Raw genomic sequence first — 11,911 nt, 5'->3', positions numbered from 1 at the left:
CCTCATAGCATCCTCCTCGCAGCTCACACTGCCACCCAACTTAGTGTCATCCGCAAATTTGGAGATACTACATTTAATCCCCTCGTCTAAATCATTAATGTACAATGTAAACAGCTGGGGCCCCAGCACAGAACCTTGCGGTACCCCACTAGTCACTGCCTGCCATTCTGAAAAGTCCCCATTTACTCAAACTCTTTGCTTCCTGTCTGACAACCAGTTCTCAATCAATGTCAGCACACTACCCCCAATCCCATGTGCTTTAACTTTGCACATTAATCTCTTGTGTGGGACCTTGTCGAAAGCCTTCTGAAAGTCCAAATATACCACATCAACTGGTTCTCCCTTGTCCACTCTACTGGAAACATCCTCAAAAAATTCCAGAAGATTTGTCAAGCATGATTTCCCTTTCACAAATCCATGCTGACTTGGACCTATCATGTCACCTCTTTCCAAATGCGCTGCTAAGACATCCTTAATAATTGATTCCATCATTTTACCCACTACTGATGTCAGGCTGACCGGTCTATAATTCCCTGTTTTCTCTCTCCCTCCTTTTTTAAAAAGTGGGGTTACATTGGCTACCCTCCACTCCATAGGAACTGATCCAGAGTCTATGGAATGTTGGAAAATGACTGTCAATGCATCCGCTATTTCCAAGGCCACCTCCTTAAGTACTCTGGGATGCAGTCCATCAGGCCCTGGAGATTTATCGGCCTTCAATCCCATCAATTTCCCCAACACAATTTCCCGACTAATAAGGATTTCCCTCAGTTCCTCCTTCTTACTAGACCATCTGACCCCTTTTATATACGGACGGTTGTTTGTGTCCTCCTTAGTGAATACCAAACCAAAGTACTTGTTCAATTGGTCTGCCATTTCTTTGTTCCCCGTTATGACTTCCCCTGATTCTAACTGCAGGGGACCTACGTTTGTCTTTACTAACCTTTTTCTCTTTACATATCTATAGAAGCTTTTGCAGTCCGTCTTAATGTTCCCTGCAATCTTCCTCTCGCACTCTATTTTCCCTGCCCTAATCAAACCCTTTGTCCTCCTCTGCTGAGTTCTATATTTCTCCCAGTCCCCAGGTTCACTGCTATTTCTGGCCAATTTGTATGCCACTTCCTTGGCTTTAATACTATCCCTGATTTCCCTTGATAGCCATGGTTGAGCCACTTTCCCTTTTTTATTTTTACGCCAGACAGGGATGTACAATTGTTGTAGTTCATCCATGCGGCCTCTAAGTGTCTGCCATTGCCTATCCACTGTCAACCCCTTAAGTATCATTCGCCAATCTATCCTAGCCAATTCACACCTCATATCTTCAAAGTTACCCTTCTTTAAGTTCTGGACCATGGTCTCTGAATTAACTGTTTCATTCTCCATCCTAATGCAGAATTCCACCATATTATGGTCACTCTTCCCCAAGGGGCCTCGCACAACGAGATTGCTAATTAATCCTCTCTCATTACACAACACCCAGTCTAAGATGGCCTCCCCCCTAGTTGGTTCCTCGACATATTGGTCTAGAAAACCATCCCTTATGCACTCCAGGAAATCCTCCTCCACCCTATTGCTTCCAGTTTGGTTAGCCCAATCTATATGCATATTAAATTCATCCATGATAACTGCTGCACCTTTATTGCATGCACCCCTAATTTCCTGTTTGATGCCCTCCCCAACATCACTACTACTGTTTGGAGGTCTGTACACAACTTCCACTGACATTTTTTGCCATTTGGTGTTCTGCAGCTCTACCCATATAGATTCCACATCATCCAAGCTAATGTCCTTCCTAACTATTGCATTAATCTCCTCTTTAACCAGCAATGCTACCCCACCTCCTTTTTCTTTTATTCTATCCTTCCTGAATGTTGAATACCCATGGATGTTGAGTTCCCAGCCCTGATCATCCTGGAGCCACGTCTCTGTAATCCCAATCACATCATATCCGTTAATATCTATTTGCACAGTTAATTCACCCACCTTATTGCGGATACTCCTTGCATTAAGACACAAAGCCTTCAGGCTTGTTTTTTTAACACCCTTTGTCCTTTTAGAATTATGATGTAGTGTGGCCCTTTTTATTTCTATTTTGTTTGTAACTAACCGGATAGTTACCGGTCCTAACAGCAGGCAGACCTGACCCTCCAACACCGTCTCCACACCCCGTCCCATCCCATCCCTATGGCCTTCTCAGCCTCACATCAGGAATGTAAATTCTCTCCATCTAGATGAACCCAGGCCAATGGGAAACAAAATTAAAGTGACTACCCGCATCTCATAAAGAGATAACAAAAATGATATATTTTTTAAATTATTCATTCACGTGGATGCCGCTGGCAAGGCCGGCATTTATTGCCCATCCCTAATTGCCCTCGAGAAGGTGGTGGTGAGCCGCCTTCTTGAACCGCTGCAGTCCGTGTGGTGAAGGTACTCCCACAGTGCTGAGTTTGTCTTAGTGGGTTCATACAACGGAGTGGCTCGCTAGGCCAATTCAGAGGGCAGTTAAGATTCAACCACATTGCTGTGGGTCTGGAGTCACATGTAGGCCAGACAGGGTAAAGATGGCAGATTTCCTTCCCCTAAAGGACATCTGTGTTGGGTTTTTATGACAATCCAGTAGTTTAATATCACCATTATCGATAGTAGCTTTTTGATTCCAGATTATTTAATTAACTGAATTTAAATTCGCCCTACTGGCATGGTGGGATTTGAACTCACGTCTCTGGATTACGAGTCCAGTAACATAACTACCATGCTACAGTACCCAATAAGACTTTATATATAGACTTTATGATTTGCCTTGTGACAGAACCCCTATTGGTTCGTCATCCATTCCATTCCTGATAAAGGTGACAGTGACAGTCTTAGCCACTAAAGTCATTGGTGGCCTATGTTATCCTGTCACTCATTTCATTCGCCCACCCATCTCCCCTGTGCTCGTTGACCTACCGTGGTACCTAAGCAACGCCTCGATTTTAAAATTCTCATCCTTATTTTTAAATCCCTCCTTGGCCTCGCCTCTCCCTATCTCCTCCTGCCCTATAATCCCAAAAGACTTCAGTGCTCCGCCTATTCTGGTCTTTTGAACATCCCCGGTTTTAATCGTTCCACCACTGGCGGTCGTGCCTTCTGTTGCCTTGGTCCTCGGCTCTGGAACTCCCTCCCTAAACCTCCCCACTTCTCTTTCCTCCTTTCAGACGCTCCTTAAAACCTACCTCTTCGACCAAGGTTTTGGTCGTTTTTTTTATTGGTTCCAGGATGTGGTCACTGGCGAGGCCAATATTTAACATCTCCTTCTGTGGCTCGGTGTCAATTTTTTTTCGATAACACTCCGGTGAAGCGCCTCGGGACATTTTATTATACTAAAGGTGCTGCATAAATACACTTTGTTGTTGTCTTGCTATCTATGTATCTGTTGGATTCTAACAAGTCGAGCCCTTTTGTTAATTGTCTTTTTAGCCATTGAAGTTGATGAGGTGGTTATTGCTAACTGTTGTATGTTGGGTGTTAAATGAACAATCACATTATAAATAAACCCCAGCGTTTTCCAAACCCAATCTACAAGTTTACCGGTGAACATCTACAACAATTAATCCCCATTAATCTTTGAAATGCCTTTAATTAGTTTTTGAAAGGGAGAGTCTACATCTTGTGATGGTGCCCCTAACCAGTCCCCTTTACTCTGTGCCTCTTCAAGGCGCTGCCCACTGTTCTGTGCAGGGATTGCCTTATTCCCTGGAGGTGATCTCGCAGTCTGCTTTTCCATCCCGATTTGCCCGCCTCCTCTTGCCCAGGAGGCGTTGCCCCTCCAGCCTGTCCTGCCTGCCCATTTATACCATGTGCATCGTCCGTGGGTGCTGTTGCCTCGCCCTTTCCTTGCACGCCATCCTCCTCCCGCTCGGAACATGTGCCGCTCTGATCTGATGCTTCGCTTCCGTCCTTCAGTGCTGCTTCCCTCGCATCGTCATCCCGGGCACCTTCGTCCTTTGCCGGCCTGAAATCGTCCGGGTATTCTAGTTTTGCAAACCCCGCCGAGGAAATGTGCTCCCAGGCATCTTCCGCGCCGTCCTCGGCGGTGCTGGTTTTATTTATGTAGTTGCTTTCGGCTCTCCGGCTGGCGCTTTCTTTCAGGTTGCTGAGGACGAGTCTCTCAGTCTCTTCCAGGTACATCTGCTGGTACTCCCACCAGTAGTAAGGCTTTCCGCAGCAGCGAGAGACGTGGCAGCAGCTGACGCAAACGGCGATCGCTACGAGTGCCAGTAACAGAGCCAACCCAATTACCTGGGGGGAAATAAAACAACCCACTGAAACCAGCCAGCCCGAACAACCGAGAAAAGCAGTCCCGCTGAACTAAGGGAATTCCGCTAACCTGTAACATGGTGATGTCAGCATCCTGTTAAACATAGAAATAGAAACGTAGAAACATAGGTGCAGGAGTAGGCCAATCGGCCCTTCCAGCCTGCACCGCCATTCAATAAGATCATGGCTGATGATGCAACTTCAGTACCCCATTCCTGCCTTCTCTCCATACCCCTTGATCCCTTTAGCCGTAAGGTCCACATCTAACTCCCTTTTGAATAGATCCAACGAACTGGCCTCAACAACTTTCTGTGGTAGAGAATTCCACAGGTTCACAATTCTCTGAATGAAGAAGTTTCTCCTCATCTCGGTCCTAAATGGCTTACCCTTATCCGTAGACTGTGACTCCTGGTTCTGGTCTTTCCCAACATCAGGAACATTCTTCCTGAATCTAACCTGTCCAATCCCGTCAGAATTTTATATGTTTCTATGAGATCCCCTCTTATTCTTCTAAATTCCAGTGAATATAAGCCTAGTCAATCCATTCTTTCTTCATATGTCAGTCCTGCCATCCTGGGAATTGAAACTGATTGTAACTTATGAAAAGAGACTGGGAGGCGGAACTGAACCAAGAGGTAACATATTTGACCTGGAAAGGGAGCTAGGGAGTGTTGAAGAGGTAAGTTGTAACACTGTTCATATTAGAACATAAGAAATAGGAGCAGGCATAGACCATTCTGCCCCTCGACCTGCTCCGCCATTCAATAAGATAATGGCTGATCTTCTACCTCAATTCCACCTTTCCTATCTATCCCCATATCCCTTGATTCCCTTAATATCCAAAAATCTATTGATTCTGTCTTGAATATACTCTATTACCCCCTACACTGGGGAAGAGAATTCCAAAGATTCACAACCCTTTGAGTGTAACGTAGCCAAGTTTGCTGATGATACAAAGATGGGAGGAAAAGCAATATGTGAGGAAGGCACAAAAAATCTGCAAAAGGACATAGACAGGCTAAGTGAGTGGACAAAAATTTGGCAGATGGAGTATAATGTTGGAAAGTGTGAGGTCATGCACTTTGGCAGAAAAAATCAAAGAGCAAGTTATTATTTAAATGGAGAAAGATTGCAAAGTGCTGCAGTACAGCGGGACTTGGGGGTACTTGTGCACTAAACACAAAAGGTTAGTAAGTAGGTACAGCAAGTGATCAGGAAGGCTAATGGAATCTTGGCCTTTATTGCAAAGGGGATGGAGTATAAAAGCAGGGAAGTCTTGCTACAGTTATACAGGGTATTAGTGAGGCCACACCTGGAATACTGTGTGCAGTTTTGGTTTCTATATTTACGAAAGGATATACTTGCTTTGGAGGCAGTTCAGAGAAGGTTCACTAGGTTGATTCCGGAGATGAGGGGGTTGACTTATGAGGAAAGATCGAGTAGGTTGGGCCTCTACTCATTGGAATTCAGAAGATTGCGAGGTGATCTTACCGAAACGTATAAGATTATGAGGCAGCTTGACAAGGTGGATGCAGAGAGAATGTTTCCACTGAAGGGGGTGACTAGAACTAGGGGACAAAATCTTAGAATAAGGGGGCGCCCATTTAAAACTGAGATGAGAAATTTATTTTCTCAGAGGGTTGTAAATCTGTGAAATTCGCTGCCTCAGAGAGCTGTGGAAGCTGGGACATTGAATAAATTTAAGACGGAGATAGACAGTTTCTTAACCGATAAGGGAAGAAGGGGTTAGGGGGAGAGAGCAGGAAAGTGGACCTGAGTCCATGATCAGATCAGCCAAGATCGTATTAAATGGTGGAGCAGGCTCGAGGGGCCGTATGGCCTACTCCTGCTCCTATTTCTTATGTTCTTATGAAGAAAGTTCTCCTCATCTCAGTCCTAAATGGTCGACCACTTTTTCTGAGACTGTGATCCCGCCCCCATTCTAGACTGCACTGCCAGGGGAAAAATCCTCTCAGCATCTACCCTGTCAAGTTCCTTAAGAATATTATATGTTTCAATGAGATCACATCACATTCTTCTAAACTCTAGAGAATATAGGCCCAATCTACTCAATCTCTCCTCATAGGGCAATCCCCCCATCCCAGGAATCAGTCTAGTGAACCTTCGTTGCACTCCCTCTATAGCAAGTATATCCTTCCTTAGGTAAAGAGACCAAAACTGTACACAATACTCCAAGTGCAGTCTCACCAGGGCTCTATATAATTGCAGCAAGACTTCCTTACTCTTGTACTCAAATCCCTTTGCGATAAAGGCTAACATACCAATTGCTTTCCTAATTGCTTGCTGTATTTGCATGTTAACGTTCTGTGATTCGTGTACAAGGACACCCAGGTCCCTCTGAATAGCAACACTTCCCAATTTCTCAACATTTAAAAAATATTCTCCTTATCTGTTTTTCCTACCAAAGTGAGTAACTTCACACTTCTCCACATTATATTCCATCATTATCACCAGCATGGTTTCTGAACAGCTATGCATCCTGAAGGTAAATAAATCTGAGGCCAGATAAGATGCCTTAAACTGCAGACACAAATCTTCCAGCAATTGTTGAATATTGGAGAGGTGGCTGTGGACTGGAAAAAGGCAGATGTTACTTCAATTGTTAAAAATAAAATTAGCAAATGTGACCCAGGACAATACAGACCAGTGAGCGTGAGCCCCATTTTTCATAGAGTTATGCCAGGATGATAGGAGGCAAGTTAAATGCACCTTGGCTCTTATTCAATCAAGCAATTCCTAGGTTGCTATGAATTTATTTTCACCAGAGAAAGGGAGAGGGGGCAGGATCAAGATCTTTAAAATACTAAGCGGCAGAGATAATGTGGCTGCAGAGGGCTTTTTAACTGGCATAGGCAGGGAACTTTGTGCCTTATTGTTCCCAAGCTAGGAATACACACAGGTCTTCTTTATTGCATCCACACTGTGCTAAAAACAAGTTTAAAGGCAGAATTTTTGCAAGGACTCCCACCACCAGGGATCCTTTCCTCGACAGTACCTGGGAAAAATGGCAGGTGCACCCTCAGCGGTCTTTCCTGGAATAATATCAATGGAAGGAAAATCACTGGAAGTGCGCCCAACGTTTCACAACATGTTGCTCCCTGCCTTGGAAATCTCCTCCCTCCAACTCTTAACTCATTCTTTCCCAAGACCTGATAACCCTCCCCCCTACCCCACTAACCCGCCCTATTGGCTGGTCATGGGAGGAGGTTAAAGTTAGGGCCTGCCAATCAGCCTGCAAATCCTTCCATCACCTCGCACTGTTCTCCAAAGGAAAAGAGTATGAAGACACCAAAACAATGATAACTCATTGATAACGAGAATCAGAAGAGGAGATGAAGAGATTTTTTTTAATGCAGCGAGTTGTCCTGATCAGGAATGGGTTGCCAGAAAGGGTGATGGAAGTAGATTCAATAGTAACATTCAAAAGGAAATTGGATAAATACTTGAATGGGGGGAGGGAGGAGAAATTGCAGAGCTATGGGGAAAGAGCAGGGGCTTAGTGGGATTAATTGGACAGCTGTTTCACAGAACCAGCACAAGCACGCTGGGCCAAATAGCCTCCTCCCATGCCGTATCATCCTATCAACTCAATTCAATCAAACAATGTGCAGCTAAAAGGATGGGACGCAAAATCAAAAGGGGCTGCACTGGGGTGAGCAAATGGGTCATTGTGTCAGCTGTGGAGTCAGAAGGTTGCGGGTTCAACTCCCACTTGAGCACGTAAATCTAGGCTGACGCTCCAATGCAGTGCTGAGGGAGTGCTGCACTGTCGGAAGTGCCGTCTTTCAGACGACACGTGAAACCGAGTCTGCTCTCTCGGGTGGATGTAAAAGATCCCATGGCACTATTTTGAAGAAGAGCAGGGGAGTTCTCCCCGATGTCCTAGCCAATATTTATCCCTCAATCAACTCAACCAAAAAACAGGTTATCTGATCATTATCACATTGCTGTTTGTGGGAGCTTGCTTGTATGCAAATTGGCTGCTGCGTTTCCTACATTACAACAGTGACTACACCTCAAAAGTACTGCATTGGCTGTAAAACACTTTAAGACAACTGGTGGTCGTGAAAGGGAGCTATATAAATCCAACTCTTTGTTTTTTTATATTGTTACAAGAAAGCTTTTAAACTTAGATTCATTTAAGATGCTACAGATGAACATGAGGGAGAAAGGAGTGGGGTATGGTGATAGGGTCAGATGAAGTAAAGTGGGAGTAAAGGGGGGGGTGCTCCTGTGGAGCATAAACATCAGCGTGGGCCAGTTGGGCGGAATGGCCTGCTTCCTGTGCTGTAAAATTCCACGGAGTCCACCCAAAATCTGGTCCAAAAGCAACTCACCCGGGATTCAAACTTCAGGACGCGGATCAGCTCGGAATCGTCCTTGGGTGGGTCTGGGCTCCGGCTGGTCCCCGAATTGGCGCCCTTCACACCTTGGCTGGGAGGGAGCCTGACAAAGTAATGGATGCAGGCGTAGCAATCTCCGTCCAGCAGGATGACGATAATCCACATCCAGCCGTGGTAGAAGATTTTGAGCAAGGCGATGAGCTTCCAGGAACCTGAGCGATGCCGGCGTGGGTCCGGGCTCAGGGGCTGGTGCTGCTGGGCGCACTTGGTGCTGCCCCACCCAGGGCATCTGCAGGACATCAGGCATTCCCTGTGCAAGAAGACGCTCAGCAGGCTGAGCACCACCGCCGGCACCACCAGAAAGGATACGCCGTACACCACGTTGTAAACATCAAGCCAGGGGCACTGGAAGCCGATTTCTGCCATTTCCTGCAAGCCCCAGAAGATGGTCGCCACAACTAGGGAGCCGATCACCTTGAAGATGGGTCTCCCGACCAGAGACAGCTTGTCCTGTTCGGATAGTTGCAGCAGATGGAAGGACATCGTGGCCTCGACTGCCCACTTCTCCGGGCTGTGATTGCAGAACGCATCCGGCATCTCCATTTGAATGGCAACCAGAAGTGACTGACAGCATTTGTGTTTGCATTGCAACGCGTTCCTTCTCCTCCTTTTGCAAGCCCTGACCCTAGAAGCCCACTCGGAACAACCTTCAAGATCTTGATTTCCTCTCGGCCAAACCAAAGGGAAGGGGATGGGGGTGGAATTTCATTAATTTATGTCCCAAAAATCAAAATAATTTGGATGGGAGGGTGAAGGAGTTATTAATGCAGAGCTGCGCCAGCACAGAGGGTGCACCAGGAACAGGAGGAGGTCATTCAGCCCCTCGACACCATTCAATTAGATCAGTGCTAATCGGTGTCTTAATTCCATCTCCCTGCCTCGGTTCTGCAACCCTTAATACCCTTGACCGTATAACTCCCGTCAGGTACCAATCTGACTCTTGAGCGCACTTGAACCAAATAAAAAGAAAGTAAATGTTTGCATTATGTGAGGCAGTGTATTTGAGGAGGGTTAACAAGGCAAGGGAATACACAATAAATGGTATGATATTGAGAAGTGCAGAGGGACCTTGAGGTTCATGTCCACAGCTCCCTGAAGGCAGCAGGACAGGTAGATAAGGTGGTTAAGAAGGCATACCTTTATTACCCAAGGCATAGAACATAAGAGCAGGGAGGTTATGCTTGAACTGTATAAAACACTAGTTGGGTCACAGCTACAGTACTGCGTGCAGTTCTGGTTACCACATTACAGGAGATATGTGATTGCACTAGAGAGGGTACAGAGGTGATATATGAGGATATTGTCAGGACTGGAGAATTTCATCTATGAGGAAAGATTGGAGATGCTGGGTTGTTTTCTTTGGAACAGAGTAGGCTGAGGGGAGATTTAATTGAGGTGTGTAAAATTGAGAGGCCTAGATAGAGTGGATAGGAAGGACCGATTTCCCCTAGCAGAGGTCAATAACCAGGTGGCATAGATTTCAAGTAATTGGATTAGAGGGGAGTTGAAAAATTGTGGTGGGGGCCTGGAACTCACTGCCTGTTAGGGTAGTAGAGGCAGAAACCCTCATAGCATTTAAAAAGTACTTGGATATGCACCTGAAGTGTCGTCATCTACAGGGCTACAGACCAAAAGCTGAAAAGTGGGATTAGGCTGGATAGCTCATTTTTATCCTGCGCGGACATGATGGGCCGAATGGCCTCCTTCTGTGCCGTAAATTTCTATGATTCTACAGTACCTTTCACAACCTTAGGACGTCCCAACGCGCTTTACAGCCAATGAAGTACTTTTCAAGTGTAGTCACTGTTTTAATGTAGGAAATGATAACAGATTCCACCTCTTGAACTTTATTCCCCCACTCCACCGCCCCCCTCATCTGTAATGGTTTGAGAACTTGAAATGGACAGCCAGATAGTTGCTGTAATCCACAGAATTTAAAAAATGATTGAATAGGAGTTAACTAAAGATAATGCCTCTAAGGTTCAGAGAGGTGCAGCCTCCCCCAGCAGCTGTGATGCCTTCAGCGTTCCACGTGGTATAGTCAGTCCTCAGTTCCAGGCACCATGAACAGATTCGCATGGGTCATGCTGACTCTCTGTACATCGAAACTTCTACCCCGGGTTACAGCAGGTCACAGGAATGCATTTCGTCACGCAATTAAACAGATTTCAATTCACAATAACACGCATCATTACTCAAGGGCAAGATTCTAAACCGTGCAAAAGTTTTGCAGCAAAAGTCAACACCGTGAGCTCGCTGCACAATAAGTCATTTGCAAGTTAATTTTTGACAAACTGTGCACACACAGAAACCTGATATGAAGTCAACTTTCACTGCATTTTAGCGTCGAGAAATCCAAAAATTAAAGTGCCGTGGTGCTCGATCACTACACATTGACGGTTATAAGAATCCAAGAAATAGGAAAAGGCCAGTCGGCCCTTTGAGTCTGCTCTGCCATTCAAGATCATGGCTTATCATCTTCCTCAACTCCACCTGCATTGTCCCCATATCCCTTGGAATCCAAAAATCTAATGATCTCGGTCTTGAATTATATTCTAGACTTGAGTATCCTCTGGGGTAGAGAATTCCAAAGATTCACCACCCTCTGAGTGAAGAAATTTCTCCTCATCTCAGTCCTAAATAGCCGACCTCTTATTCTGAGACTGACCCCTCGTTCTCAACTCCTCAGCCAGAGGAAACATCCTCCCTGCATCTACCCTGTCAAGCCCTGTAAGAATTTTGTATGTTTCAATGAAATCACCTCTCATTCTTCTAAACTCTCGAGAATATAGGCCTAGTCTACTCACTCTCTCCCCCCGTATTTTGGAGACTGCAGTAGATGCATCTTCCTTTCACGTTACAAGCTGCAATGGGTAAATGGGTTTTGCAGTTCAAATGCTTCATTTGTTATACTTCTGGCCAACCCTTTTACTGTAGGCCCCCCACAGTTCCTGAGGCAAAATGCACTGGGTAAAGGAGAAGCAGGGTGAAGACCAGAAGTCATATGTGTAATGTTATAATTCACATTTGCAGCACATTAAACAGTGGTCCATGTGAGGTTATAGGATTTCCATTTTGTCACTGGGTTTCACTAACTCGTGTAAAGATGCATATATGATGAGCGGGTGGAGCAGAAACACCATGTTGCGCTGGCTAGTCTGTGGCAAGTAACTCTTGCAAGCAAA

The sequence above is a fragment of the Pristiophorus japonicus genome, chromosome 19 (genome assembly GCF_044704955.1).
Source record: "Pristiophorus japonicus isolate sPriJap1 chromosome 19, sPriJap1.hap1, whole genome shotgun sequence".
Lineage (NCBI taxonomy): Eukaryota > Metazoa > Chordata > Chondrichthyes > Pristiophoridae > Pristiophorus > Pristiophorus japonicus.
The sequence above is the reverse complement of the archived record's forward strand: the minus strand, read 5'-3'. Positions refer to the sequence as shown.